A 15,579-nucleotide genomic window follows, 5' to 3' on the forward strand; every position below is an offset into this window, starting at 1 on the left:
GACTGGCATTGAAGGGGTTAACACTAGGGGGTGAGGAAGGGGTTAAATGTGTACCCTAACTGTAGGTGGAGGGGGGGTGACTGGGGGAGGTGACCGATGCTGTGTCCCTATGTACAAGAGACACAGATCGGTCTCCTCTCTCCCCTGACAGGACATGGATCTCTGTGTTTACACACAGAGCTCCACGTCTTGTCCCTGTAGCCGCCGATCGCGAGTGGCTGGCGGACATCACGGCCGCCAGGCACTCGCATCGGCATCTCAGCGATGCGGCGGACACGCGCGCGCCGCTGTATGCGCGCGCAGGCCGTCTTTTTACAGCCTGTTAGAGATTCAGAACCACCCCGCGGCCGTATAAAGTCGTACGGCCGTCGGGTAGTGGTTAAGGCTGAGTTACACTAGGGTGGCTTTGCACTCTCTTCTTTTGTATGTTGTCTAGATACGTTCCTGCCACCCAGAGGATCTATAAAGAGCATCAGCACCCATTGACTCTAATTATCACCAACAGCCAGCTGGAGGACTATACCAAATTGTTGATTGCTAGTTTTTTCTTTTGTGTGCTTTGCACTCTCTTTTTTTTTTTAAATAGTGTGAAGTTCTATTTATGGAGACATTATACGTCCATATAGTTGAATATATGGCTCTATACCATACATAGGTTATATTTTTGTATTGATTAATATACAGTATATATGTATGCAGTCAAATGTGTATATCATCATCTGTTTGAAATAAAAGATGTCACAGTGACTATGGAGGAAGAGGACGGACATGACGGGGGGGGGGATTACTGGGTGTGTAAATATAAAATAATATCTTATTACCTCCTCTGCTGCCAGTTCCAGCAATGTCTCCTCTCTATTTCCTCCAGACTCACCTCTCATCCGGAACTTCCTTTTTTAGGCCCCTACATCACTTCCTGTTCATGTGTTACCTCACTTCCTGTCTTAGATCACTTCCTATCTGCAACTCACCCTCCTTCTTCCACATTTGTGTGACATCACTTCCTGTATCTGTACAATCACACTCTTCCAGTTGTGCTTTTGTTCCACTCCAAATAATTGGGAAAGACCACCTTGATGTCATTGAAGGGGGAGTCCTGTCTGTTTTCAGTATGTAAACATTATAAGATTACACTGCAATGGTTAAAGAATAGGAGCCACTAGACCTGTAACCATCTTACAAAATTGCAGGTAAATGAGCAAAAAAAAAAAAAAAATGTTAATTGCTTACCTGCCGTGTTTTTTCTCTCCATAAAATATTTTCTTCCTCCCTTGCATTGTGCAATTATGTGTCTGTAAGACTCCCATTTTTTCCTCTGTAATTAACCACTTGCCGGCAACTCTCCTGCGCGAAATCACATACAGGTACGTGAGTTCGCTCTTCCTAATCTGGAGCACGTCACTGGTGACCCACTCCCGCTGTAACTAGGAACAGCGGGAGCCAATCAGCGGGTCCAGCGGACCCGGCGCTTGTTCCCGAGAGAGGCAGAACCGCGTTCTGCTAGTAGGGAAGATAAAAATCCTGTGTTTCTGCTAAGCATTAACACGGATCTCTGTCTTCCTGCAGTGCAACCATCTCCCACACAGTTAGAAAGCACCCCCTAGGGACACATTTAACCCTTTGATTGCTCTTGATGTTAACTCCTTCCCTGCCAATGTCATTAGTACAGTGACAGTGAATATATTTTTTAGCATTGTATTGGTATCACTGGTCCCAAAAACAGTGTCACTATAGAGCCTGGATGATTATGTCACCTACCGGCTTACTATAGGGTAGTGGTCTACAAACAACACACCGGTGGGCAGGATGTGGACCTCCTTGGTTTGCCTTTGTCTGGCTTTCTGGGTCGCTATTTTTTGTTTACAGCGCAAAAAATAAAAACGCAAAGGTGTTCAAATACCACCAAAAGAAAGCTCTATTTGTGGGGGGGGGGGGGATATAAATTTTGTTTAAACTTTGTTACATGCACTTAAAAAAATCAAAGTCAGTAGCTATACATACTGCAGCCTATTAATATTAGGACACTTACCTGTCCGGTAGTCCAGCGATGTCAGCACCCGAGCTGATGGGTGCTGCCGCCACCATTGCCAAGGTCCATATTGCGCATGCGCACTGCGCTTTAAGAATGGCCCTGCACCAGGGGAAGGGGGGGCAGTATTTCCGAGGGACTATGCTGTGGACCAGTCTCACGGAAGTGGGGAAGGGTACCTGTCAATAACAAAAATCAAATAAGTGGGAGGATCTGCTTTAGGGTGGAACTCTGCTTTAATTATAGCAATATAGTTACACTTTCACATACAATTTGTCAAAAAAGATTCATAAAATTGTAATAACTAAAAATAAATATTATTTATTTATTTTTATTTATTTATCACTATTTATTTGGGAAGCGCGCATATACCACCGGTCGGTTAAGTGAATTTTTATTTGAAAGCGGAATTCCACACACTTTTTAAGCTTCTCATTATTACCTTCGCAACTGACCATAATGTCTGCATTGGGCTTTGCTTACCCTGTTTCCAAGGTTTTTTTCCTCTCTTTTGGTTTCTCTCCTCTGTGGGGATGTACGTAATATCCTGGGAGATGTGTGTCCTGATTCCCATGAGTCAGCATTGTGGAAGTGCACTCTTCTTATGTTGTGATTACCTGTTTGGATGCTACTTTTTGTCGATCCATGGTGTGATGGGAAATACAGTGGCGGAGGCGGGACTGTGTGTGTAACGTGAGAGCCGAACAGGAGATGCCGGCTTGTGAATTCCGGCTTTTTGGCTCTCACTCGGCAGTCACACACACAAAGTCCGCCTCTGCCATCGGCATTGGACCAGCTCCTGTGATAGACAAAACACTGGTCCAATGCCAGTGGCGGAGGATGGACTGTGTGTGTGACGTGAGAGCCGAACAGGAGATGACGGCTCGTGAATTCCAGCTGAGTTCGTCCACCTCATTCCCTTCCAAGGTACACTTTCGGCGTATAACACGCACCGGCGAATTGCGTCCTATTTTCAGGGGGAAAAAGTGTGTGTTATACGCCGATAAATATGGTATCTATTTTGTGACTTGAACCAATATCCAGCTGGTTGCTGCTACAGCACCCAAACTTTGAGAGCTTATCCAGGAAAGTGTGCGAATTGGAATATGAAGTATAGCATTGTGGAAGTGACGTGTTGCAAGGCAACCAGACATACTTCGGCTCTGCGTACAAGGCTCATGATCGGGAGGTGCATGCTGGGTAGCCAGCAGCACCGTATACGGAAGAGAATCCGAGTGGGCTTCACATGCCCACAATGAAGATAGAAGCGTTCAGAAAGATGAAATCTAAGGTAAGCAAATACAAAAAAAAATATGTACACGAAAGGGGATTTAATTGAAGATTTGAGTTCATGTATATTATGTAGAAAAGCAGAGCGGATGCCGAAAAAAAAAAATGTGGTCGGAATTTATAAATTTCATACACACGTGATCATTTATTTTCAAAATACAGTATGTCAAGTTTATTGAAAAAGGTCTTGCACAGTCATTCTGTAATATGCCTTTGGTCATATGAATTTTGTATTTCAAGAATCTTATGCCGCGTACACACAACCGTTTTTCATGATGAGAAAAATGCTATTTTTTTTAATTGGTCGTGAAAAACGGTCGTGTGTGGGCTCCAGAGCATTTTTCGCGACAAGAAAAATGGCCATTAAAAATTTATAACCTGCTCTATTTTTTCTCGTCGTTTTTCACATCTTCGTTTTTCTCGTCATGAAAAACAGTCGTGTAGGCTTGAACGACGGGGGAAAAAACGCTCATGCGCAGAAGCAAGTTATGAGAAGAGAAATTTGCATAATCAGCCCAAAGGGTGGCACCATTCGAATGGAACTTCCCCTTTATAGTGCCGTCGTACGCGTTGTACGTCACCGCGCTTTGCTCGAGCATTTTTTATCACGATCGTGTGTATGCAAGGCAGGCTTGAGAGTTATCACATCGAGAAAAACATGTTTTTTTTTCCATGACATGAATAACACAAGAATATGAAATTTGAACACACAAAAAACTTTTCAACAGTTAAATCTTGAAAGATATCTTTGTAGCATATCCGGTTTTTCAGGACAAGGAAAAGGAGCTATATTTTCAGGTTCATAGCTTTGTCTTGGAATCCAGTCCACTTTGAGATCACCAGCCACCAAAGAAATTGAATCATCTAAAATATCAATCATAAATTCTTGAGTGGTACCGTCATACATTTTTGCAACAATCCAGCCTTTCTTGGCCTTACTGTAGGTGTATCTGTATTTAGGAGTATGTATTGGTGCGCCACCGGATTTTGGTTTTATAACGACAGTTTGTTCCCTACCAACATTTCGATTATAATCTAATGCGGCAAGTTGTGTACGCGCTACCATACCATCAATTGCAAAATGATGATGTTTAGATCTATATTTCAAAGCCATACTATGAAACAGCTCTAAATTTCCAGTGTGGCAGAAAGTTGACAAATGTTCAAGGTCTTTCAAAATTCGAGGATCGTGAACAATGTCCTTCATTCTTTGATGGGCTGCAGATCCCTTCAAAAGCCAAACACGTTCCTCCTCCTCCTCATTGTCCAATATTTCTTTATGGCTGCATTGTTTGTAGAGCTGGCCATCCATCCATGAATGAATGTTGCTCGCATGAAACACGAGGGACATCCACTTTTCTTTTAGCAGCTCCACATTATGATTGCAAGTGCTAGCACACCACCATAAATGTTTTTTAGCAGGAGACACCCAAGCTGCCAGTTCATGTAAATTTCTCCTCTTACTAGCTTGGTGCAATTTGTTTCCTATTGATTTTGCAAAGTGCCGCACATAAAATTTGTGTATTATTGCTTTATGCTGCTCTTTTAGAAGTTTTCTAATACTGACATGACGATCGGTAGCTATGATTTTAATCTTCACATTATCATCTTTTAACCGTTGAAGAGCTTTTACGAATGCAATTTTTTCTAACGACACTGAAGAGGCTCCCGTTTTACTTTGCTCTACCTGAAAATCAATTATTTTGTCAGTATTCATGTCCAGGAAGGTATAAGTGCAATATTTGGTACTAAATCTCTGTGAATCGCATTGTCCATCACCTGCCAGAGCAACTGTACGTTGTCCAATTTTGGTTAGGACATCTTTGCGTTCTTCGAACCAGTGATGATTGATGATCGGAAAAAGGTAGTAATTTTGATTTCTATAATAAGTGGCTTGTGAAATTCCACATAGGCCAAGTAAATGGAAAAAAATGGAAACTTTATCAAATTTCGAACCACTACATAGAATAGAACCGGAAATCAGAAGATTTCCTGCAGGCATTTTTCCAACAAATGGTTGGCTGCTCCACAAATGAAATGTGTGATGTTCACTGCAGTAGCCTTTTACAACCAATGCAGAACCAACAAGATATTTTTTTATTTTAATCACTCTTCCTTGACAATTTTCGTAAAATTTGCATTTGTTGTTCAGTAATAACTCATTTAAGCAACTCTCAAACACAATAAATTTCCTCTCAGTTGCTAATTTTTTATCTGCTTGGTCTTCTATATGAATGAAGGAAGCGTCAGGATCGGCGGGATCAATTAGATAATCTTCTTTCATTTCATGTAAATTTTCCTCCTCCTCCTCCTTCACACTTGGATGGTAACTCTCATCTTGTAATGCATTTTTAGGTGTTGCATTATCTTCCATTTTGAAATCTCCCCAAAAACGAATAGTGGATAGATCAGTAGTTCTACTATTTCGACTATGCTCTGCAATAGCTTGTTCAGTTAAATACATAACTGGCGGTGTAATTGGTTGTTTTGGACCATCAGCCTCACAAAATGATGATTGCAATAACAAAGGTTCCCCACTTTGACTCAATTTTTTGGGTTCAAAAAATGAAATTGCTCGAGTCGAAGACGTGAGCGGAGGAAGACCTACCAAATCACACTGAATTCCAATAGAATTTTTCAACGTTGTAATGGACACCTGTACGTTTTTATTTTTTTTCATAAATAGTTTATCAATCTGTATCGCTTTATGTTTTTGTCCAGGAAAGTATTCAGTGTTCGTGCCTAATGCAGTTAATTTTTTTGGAGATCCTTTTTTTTTACGTTTTTTCGAAAATGTAGTTAAACTTTCTCTGAAAACATCTGATGTAGAAACTTCAATTTCATCTGCCAGCATTTCTGGGGACGCGGGATCAGTTTGATAAATGGGTTCTGAACTCTGCACTATAGGTGAGGTGGTTTCCCCCTCTGGGGAATCCGTAGATAGAAGACCATACAAGCCACTTGACGTTTGCGAGATTCCAAGGAACAAGGAGGACACCTCACTCCTTACTTCACCCTCAGATGTGTCAGTGATCAATTTCTGTCGCTTGCCGTAATTGTGTTCATAATGTTCCGCTATTTGGGGTTCAAGAGCGGGTGGCATTTTAAGGGTCGGTATTGCGTCATAACGTAAAGAAAGGCCTTGTCCTCCCATTACATAGTAATTCTCAGTGAAATGTTTTGAACACACTCTAAAGGTTTTGCTTCCCGTTTGGCGTATACGTGTAACGTGATACTCAAGATCATTCTGCCGCATATTCATATTCTGTAGCCAAAGTCTTAGTCTAGCCTCCTCTTTAGGGAAACTATACAAAGCAGTGTCCTTTGTACGCCAAGAAGATGAACATCCAGGAACAAAACAGCTAGGCATTCTGAGAAAGAAATGATAAATATTTAGTATATTATAAATTGTAAACTTAAAAAGTGTATACATTTTTAGGCTTTATGGTATGCGCCCATGGATTATCCTCCTATAATTGTGAAATGATTGTGTATTGGGTTGCCAGGTGGGATGAAAAACAGGATGAAGATGACAGGGCGAGGGGTGTTAGCAAGGTTGCAGTGGATGGACAGATGTGATGAAGATGAGGATGAGGAGGACAGGGGATAGGGTGTTTTCAAGGGTGCAGTCAATGGTCAGGTGTGATGAAGATGAGGATGACAGGGGGGTGAGATGTTAGTAAGGTTGCAGTGGGTTGAAGGTGTGATGAACATGAGGACGAGGATGGCAGGGGGTGGAGTGTTATTATGGTAGAATTGAGTTACCAGATGTGATAAATATCAGAATGACAGGGGGTGGGGTGTTATTATGGTAGAAGTAAGTTGCCAGATGTGATGAGGATGACAGGGGGTGGGGTATCTGGAGTAGATTTTGATTGGTGGATCGCAGAATGCGATTGGGGTTGTGAGCTTTTAGTTTTTCGCATAGATATTGGGGGGCATTTCCTTGGACACACTTATACCTTCCCACAGATGGAGGTATGTTCGGTCCAAAATCCTCTCAGCACAGGATTAAGCACCCGGATCTCTCCCGAATAACTTCTTGTAAACTTAGAACTGACAGACGCCCATCATTCAGCCCTTCAGTAATGGTGCGTCGTTCGACGAAGTTCAAGGCCTCTCCTGAGATACCAGCCTCGTGCTCGGTGCTCTCCAAGACAGGTTCTTCATCGAGGGGTTTCTTCCCTCAGGACCACTCTGCAAAGGAAGACCCAGTCTGACTACCGGGCCTACTCAGTAGATCACAACCCTGGACCATTGTGGTCCCAGAGCCAGGAACATGCAACCCCCTGGCCAGGAGGGCCACACACGGGGGGTGGTGGGACGACAGACCAGCGATCGACGACCCCGGGCCAATGGCGTCTGTCCCTTAAGTACTCCTCCCCAGGATGCACAGCGGAATGACCAACCCCCACTGTCTGGCTGCCGAAGGGGAACACCCAAAACACCTTGATCTGACTGCTGTCACCCTTGGCCTGGGGTGGTAACGGCACCCCAGGCAACAATAGTGGTCACTCACAGTACAGCCATGGCTGGAACATAGGCCCAAAATTTGGAAAAATCATACAGTCTGAGTAAACAAACTCTCAGACTACCCTCCAAAATGAAAGCAGCGCTGGCTAAAAAGTAGCACCCCGCTACATATATAAATATCTATGACCTCCATATGAACGTCTGTGGGCTGGAACTGATGCAGCAAAAACATGTACAGTGGCGTTATGTCATTTATGGAATCACTGCCTCTAGAAATCCACTATAGTCGGGTGTCCATGTGCTTTTATGGGAGGCGGAGCATCCATCAATCAAGATGTGACATCCCACCCACACCCACTGTGTTCTTTCTTAGTTAGTGGGCATAGAGGAGGAGGGATGGACTGGGCTGTCATTTAGTATCTGTATACACGCCCACATGTGTGATGTCAATACCATGTGACCCAAAAAAACTCAATTGAAACAGGAAATGTTCTCTCCAGCATAAAAGACACAACTGAGCATGTGCAGATTGGCTACCCTGCCTGTGTGTTAGCTGGCCTTCCCCAGGTAGACAATGCAGGAGGGGGAGGATCTGTCCATACAGGACTAAACAGCCTTTTTACACAATGCCGAGGATTAACTCCTTAAGTTCCACAATGAGTATAACAAGCATGCTATTCTGCATATACAGACAGATTTTACTGTTGTGGGCTTAGTAACACTTTAAGTGACTTTGAACGTGGCATGGTTGTTGGTGCCAGACAGGCTGGTCTAAGTATTTCAAAAACTGTTGATCTACTGGGACTTTCAAGCACAACCATCTCTCGGGTTTACAGAGAATGGTCCGAAAAAGAGAAAATATCTAGTGAGGGGCAGTTGTGTGGAGGAAAAGGCCTCGTTGGTGTCAGTGGAGAATGGGCAGAATGGTTCCAGATGATATAAATCCAGCAGTAACTCAAATAAACACTTGTTACATCCAAGATATGCAGAATACCATCTCTGAATGCACAACACATCAAACCTTGAAGCAGATGGGCTACAGCAGCAGCAGACCACATTGGGTGCCACTTCTGTCAGCTAAGAACAGGAAACTGAGGCTACAATTTACACAGGCTCACCAAAATTGGCCAATAGAAGATTGGAAAAACGTTGCCTGATTTGATGAGTCTGGATGACAGCTGCGACATTCAGATGGTCGGGTCAGAATTTGGTGTAAGCAACATGAAAGCATGGATCCATCCTGCCTTGTATCAATGGTTCAGGCTGGTGGTGGTGTAATGGTGGGGGGGATATTTTCTTGGCACACTTTGGGCCCCTTGGTACCAATTGAGCATCATTTAAACACCACGGTCTACCTGAGTATTGTTGCTGATCATGTCCATCCCTTTATGACTACAGTGTCCCCATCTTCTGAGGACTCCTTCCAGCAAGATAATGCACCATGTCACAAAGCTCCAATCATCTCACTACTGGACAATGAGGTCACTGGACTCCAATGGCCTCCACACTCACCACATCTCATCCAATAAAGCACCTTTGGGATGTGATGGAACGGGGGATTGGCATCATGGATGTGCAGCCGACAAATCTCCAGCAACTGCGTGATGCTATCATGTCACTATGGACCAAAATCTCTGAGGAATGTTTCCAACACCTTTGTTGAATCTATGCCACGAAGAATGAAGGCAAAAGGGGGTCCGACCCGGAACTAGCAAGGTGGACCTAATAAAGGGGCTGATGAGTGTGTATGTGCTCATTCATGTGTGTGTATATCAGCATCTCTTGGAGATAAAAGAAATCACAGTGACTATGGAGGAAGAGGACGGACATGACGGGAGCGTTACTGGGTGGAAATATGAAATAATATCTTATTACCTCCTCTGCTGCCAGTTCCAATGTCTTCTCTCTACTTCCTCCCGACTCAACTCTCACCCGGAACTTCATTTTTAAACCTCTACATCGCTTCCTGTTCATACATTACTTCACTTCCTGCCTGTATATCACTTCCTGTCTGCGCCTAACATCCCTTCCTTCCCATTTGTGCCATCACTTTCTGTATCTGTACAACACACTGTTCCAGTTGTGCTTTAGTTCCACTAGATCTAAAGACCTCCTTGAGAGTAATGTCATTAGAGAGGGAGTCCCGTCAATTTCCACTATGTAAATATTATACGGTAACACTGCAATGGTTAAAAAGGAGCCACTAGACCTGTAACCATCTAAAAAATGACAGGTAAAAGAGCAAAAAAAAAAAAAAGAAGAAGAAAAAAAAGAGGTAAGTTGGCTGCTTACTTGCCATGTTTTTCCTCTACAGAAAATATTTTTTCCTCCCTTGCATTGTGTGTTTATGTGTCGGTAAGACTCCCATTTGTACCAATTGAGTAGAAGGAATACAGCATACATGTGTGGTGCATACACAAGTACAGTAGGCTGAGACTCTATTATACCACACCCAGTATTCTGTGTATCCTAACCACTTAAGGACCGCCTTCTGCACATATATGTCAACAGAATGGCACGGCTGGGCACAGGCACGTACATGTATGTCGCCTTTAAGAGCCCAGCCGTGGGTCGCGCGCCGCCGGTGCGCGTACGTGACCCGGTCCGAAGCTCCGCAGCCGTGGGACCCGATCACCGCTGGTGTCCCCGCGATTGGTCACAGGAGCTGAAGAACAGGGAGAGGTGTGTGTAAACACACCTTTCCTGTTCTTCACTGTGGCAGTGTCATTGATCGTCTGTTCCCTGATATAGGGAAAGACGATCAATGACATCACATGTCCAGCCCCGCCCCCCTACAGTTAGAAACGCATATGAGGTCACACTTAACCCCTACAGTGCCCCCGAGTGGTTAACTCCTAAACTGCAATTGTCATTTTGTGATTTCTCTGGTGATCATCTAGGTTCTTTTTCTGTCTATTCTGGCGTGGAAGTTGCACGACTTATGATCCGACTTTGCCCTACCACTTCATGTCTGACTTCCATGCCACTTCAATGAACGGGATCCAACTTTGTGGCTGGTATGGATCTTGAGAGGGAACCCCACGACAAAAAAGAAAAAAAAATGCGTGAGGCCCCCCCACCCCCCAAGACCATACCATCACCGGATGGCTACACTCTGTCTATATAAGAACCGTCAGACAGCGGGAGCCGACACAACAGTGGGAGCTACCGTCGGAAGAAGAACCATCAGACGAGCCAGAGGAAAAAGACATCGGCAGCAGAGAGAGAAGAACCAGAGGAGGGAGAAGACACGTTGGAGATACGATAGAAAACATTCTTCATTTTTGATAAAAGACTTTAACAAAAACCTGTGTACTGTTTTTATTTATTTGCATTCACGTGTGGAGACTTCCAGATTTAGAAAAGCTCCCTGCCTGCAGACTTCCACAATCACCGCCCAGGGTTGTCGGGAAGAGGCCCTTGTCCCCATCAACTCGGGGACAAGTTGCTTTGGGGTGGGGGGCGCAGAGCTCCCCCTGCCCCAAAGCACCCACCCCCTTATGTTGAGGAGATGTGGCCTGGTATAGTCCAGGAGGGAGAAGGCCAGTCCCTGTCCCCCGCCCCCTTTCCTGACCTGCAGGGCTGCATGCTCAGGTAAGGGTCTGGTATTAATTTTGATGGGGACCACGCTTTTTTTGTGTTTTTGTGGCGTAGGATTGCCTTTTAAGATCCTTAGAGCACAAGTCGCATATGCCACACGTAGGATCAGTTAAGACGATGATCTGACATGGATGCGACTTCCATTCAAATCAATGGGCTGAAATCATGCCTAAGCCAGACCAAGAGTAGTGCTGGAGCATTTTTAATGTCGGACCAGTTAAGACGGCTCTCATAGGGGACCATTGATTTTGACATGTCATGCGACTTGTTCTCTGGAAGTCAGAGAGCATGTCGGACCAGTGTGAACCGACCCTTAGAGAAAGATTTCCCGCACTCTCAACATGAATAGTGATGTTCACTTGTGTGACTTATCTGGTGTTTCACATGGTTTCCTTTCAGAGTCAAAGATTTTCTGTGCTCTAAACATTAATAGGGATGCTTAGCCATATGACTTAAAGAAAAGAAGACAGGGAAACGCACATAAACACTTTAATACATATAAACAAAGTTATAAAAAAGTTTGCATTCACATCTGGCATTAAGAAGAGAGACCTTGTATCCAGCCGTATGGCCACAGGGGGAAGGGCACTGACAGACCGGAGAAATGAGGACTCACTCCCACACTTTAAGCATAGTGTGACTTCTCTGGCGTTTCACAAGTTATCCTTTCTGAGTGAAAGAGTTCCCGCACTCTGAACATGAAAAGGGACGCTCACCTGTGTGAATTATGTGGTGTCCAATAAGGTCTTCTTTATATATGTAAGATTTCCCGCACTCTGAACATGAATAGGGACAGTCAATTGTGTGACTTCTCATGTCTAACAAGATGATCTTTCTTGTTGAATGATTTCCCGCACTATGAACTTGAATAAGGATGCTCACCCGTGTGACTTCTCTGGTGTCTCACAACGTTTCCTTTCAGAGTGAAAGATTTTCCGCACTATTTTAAACATAAATAAGGATGCTTACCCGTTTAACTTATCTGATGTCTAACAAGATCTCCTGTCTGATTGAAAGATTTCCTGCCTTCTAAACATGAATAGGGACGCTCACCTGTGTGAATTCTCTGATGTCTAACAAGGGCTCCCTGAAGAGTGAAAGATTCCCCACACTCCGAACATGAATAAGGACGCTTAATGGTGTGAATTCTCTGATGTGTAACAAGGTCTTCTTTACAAATGTAAGATTTCCCGCACTCTAAACATGAAGAAGGGCGGTCACACGTGTGATTTCTCTGGTGTCTAGTAAGTGCTCCTTTTTGAGTGAAAGATTTACCGCACTCTGAACAAGAATAAGGACGCTGACCCGTGTGACTAATCTGATGTTCAACAAGGTTTCCCTGACGACTGAAAGATTTCCCGCACTCTGAACATAAATAAGGACGCTCACCCGTGTGACCTGTATGGTGGTCAACAAGGGCTTCTTTTTGAGTGAAAGATTTCCCGCACTCTGAACATGAATAAGGGCGTTCACCCGTGTGAATTCTCTGGTGTCTAGTAAGTGCTCCTTTTTGAGTGAAACATTTCCCGCACTCTGAACATGAATAAGGACGCTCACCTGTGTGAATTTTCTGGTGTTGCACAAGGTTTCCTTTCAGAGCGAAAGATATTCCACACTCTGCACATAAATAAGGACGCTCGTCCGTGTGACTTATCTGGTGGCCAAGAAGGGCTCCTTTTTGAGTAAAAGATTTCCCGCACTCTGAACATGAATAAGGGCGGTCACCCGTGTGAATTCTCTGGTGTCTAGTAAGTGCTCCTTTTTGAGTATAACATTTCCCGCACTCTGAACATGGGAATAGATGGTCACCACAGTGATCTCCTTCATGGGGTGAGGAAGATTCCTCGGGATTGGAAGGATCTGTTGATCTATCTGCAGTGTGAGATCTTACATGGATATTTACAATCATAGTATGTGATTGATGAGAAGATTTCCCCTGATCAGAGGGATCCATTGATGTCTCCGGACAGGAAGGTCTGTGATGTATATTTGGTGTATTTGGATTTCCTCCTGGAGGATCCTGTGTGATGACATTATCTTCTGACTTACAATCAGCAGATAATAGAAGATGTCTCTCCGAGGAATTCCTCACATCACATCCATCTGTTGAAAAAAAAAAAAAAAGTAAAACATTTCAGTAGATCGCAAATTGAAAAAAGGAAAAATTCAGCGCTGGAATAATAACAATAAAACCAATAATAATGCAAGCCAGCACTGAAGGATCAATTCAAATAAAAGGTCCCAAAGGCAAATTCAATAACAAATAGTGCAGCGCAAATGATAAAATAAATAACAATAAATATATATATAAATAACTGTAAAATATCAAAAAGAGTCCATAAAGTGCACTGGTGAAATAAAGTCCAAACGTGCTCCAGTATAAAGGTGACTGAGTGCAATTAATCCAAGATCAGTGACCCACATGAAAGATCCTCCACCAATTTCTAAAGATGGCCTCTCACCTCAGCCATTCGACCCATGGCTAGGTCACAAAACATGTTTAAACCTCCAAGATATGGGCAAGACACCTCCAGATCTCAATTAAGGGCAAGCAGCAGGCAGCTCAGCAATTCCCCAGATCCACGGAGAGGTATCTCCTCAGTTCCAGCAACGTTGTACGTTATACGTCTCCACACCAAAGGGATCAAATCTTATCACCTGCCATATACATGTATATACATGTTTCTATGCATCTTTTCTATACCATAAAGTCTATATTCTACTTTGTATATATATATGTAAACTGCTTTAATAAAGTCCTTACTCAAAATGGTCTCTAGTAACACCCCCTCCCATCGAGATGACTGGAGAAGCTAAAAATGGCACCTACCCACGCATTAGAAGAATGAGGAAGTAGGAGAGGGACCAGATGACAACCTAGTTTTGACCATCAAGTTTTTGTATTCTTCTTGTATTTCAGCCAATCAGGTGCGCCTTTTAGACTGATAACATTTACATAATAGTGACGTATGCTGTGTGTAAAAGAGCTTGGCACTGCCTGTAATAAATCAGAGATAAGGAAGTAGCTGTGCTGAACAGATGTCCAGTGAGTTTGCTTCCAGCATGCATGCATCTCCACATAAATAATTTTGGAACAGCAGCAGAAATCCATCTTGAACCCCATTTAGGTTCAGAACCCTCACAGTGACACCTGTCCTGGCACTGACTACGTAGACCTTTTGAGGGGAATAGCGCTGAGCCCTGGTTGTCGACCACCAGCTCTTCACAACACTGCATTGTACACTTCACCATGATGTCCAACCCAAAGAAGAAAAACCACCACAGGAGGACTTGCACATCACTGTTCCAGGCATGCTTCATAGGAGGGTTCTGTTCTGCTGTGGGCCCTAAGTTATGGACCCAGACCACACCAAAGGGATCGAATCTTATCACCTGCCCTGGCACTGACTACAAAGACCTTTTGAGGGGAATAGCACTGAGCCCTGGTTGTTGACCACCAGCTCTTCACAACACTGCATTGTACACTTCACCATGATGTCCAACCCAAAGAGGAAAACCACCACAGGAGGACTTGCACACCACCGTTCCACTGATGCTTCATAAAAGGGTTCTGTTCTGCAGCGGGCCCTTAATTAGGGACCAAGACTTTCAGTAATTTTCGTCAAGTGCCAAGTTACCCCTACCAACTGAACCTCCATCGATCGTCACCATGGTTCCCTCTCATGATTTGGCTGCTGCTACTTATCATGCTTCATTCTATACCCTCAAGGGCTAACTGCATTGTACATTTTGTTCCACAGTTTCTGTGTCTGTTACGTACTTGTGTCCATAGGTGGGGAAATTTCATCCTGTTCACTCTTCATAATCATCCCAACCTCCTCCATGGACAGCTGATCACCCCCCACATACGTCTCTTCTTCTTCCTCTTTATCCTCAGCTTTTATATTATTCCATTCTTCACCCTGAACCCCAAAATAATAGAAAATATTTAATAAAGACGAACTCCAGGCAGATATAAGCGACACAATTAAATGCAGTTCTACACTTTTTAATACATCATTAAATGTGTTTTATTTTTATAAATGTAAGTACCTGAATGTGACTTGCAATTGCTTTACATAAGTGCTGGGGGGGGGGAGGGACAAGACCGGTAGGCATTACTAACCTGAAGCAGAGAGAAACCAGGTCTACTGCCCATTTCCTCTAAACCAGCAGTCTCCAAAATG

At 43.7% G+C, this 15,579-nt stretch overlaps 1 pseudogene; it reads right to left on the reverse strand.

Annotated features, from left to right (window-relative positions):
* Window positions 1–15,579, reverse strand: part of LOC120910520 — a 70,152-nt pseudogene that overhangs the window by 24,856 nt on the left and 29,717 nt on the right.

This window comes from Rana temporaria, chromosome 8 (genome assembly GCF_905171775.1).
Source record: "Rana temporaria chromosome 8, aRanTem1.1, whole genome shotgun sequence".
Taxonomy (NCBI): domain Eukaryota; kingdom Metazoa; phylum Chordata; class Amphibia; order Anura; family Ranidae; genus Rana; species Rana temporaria.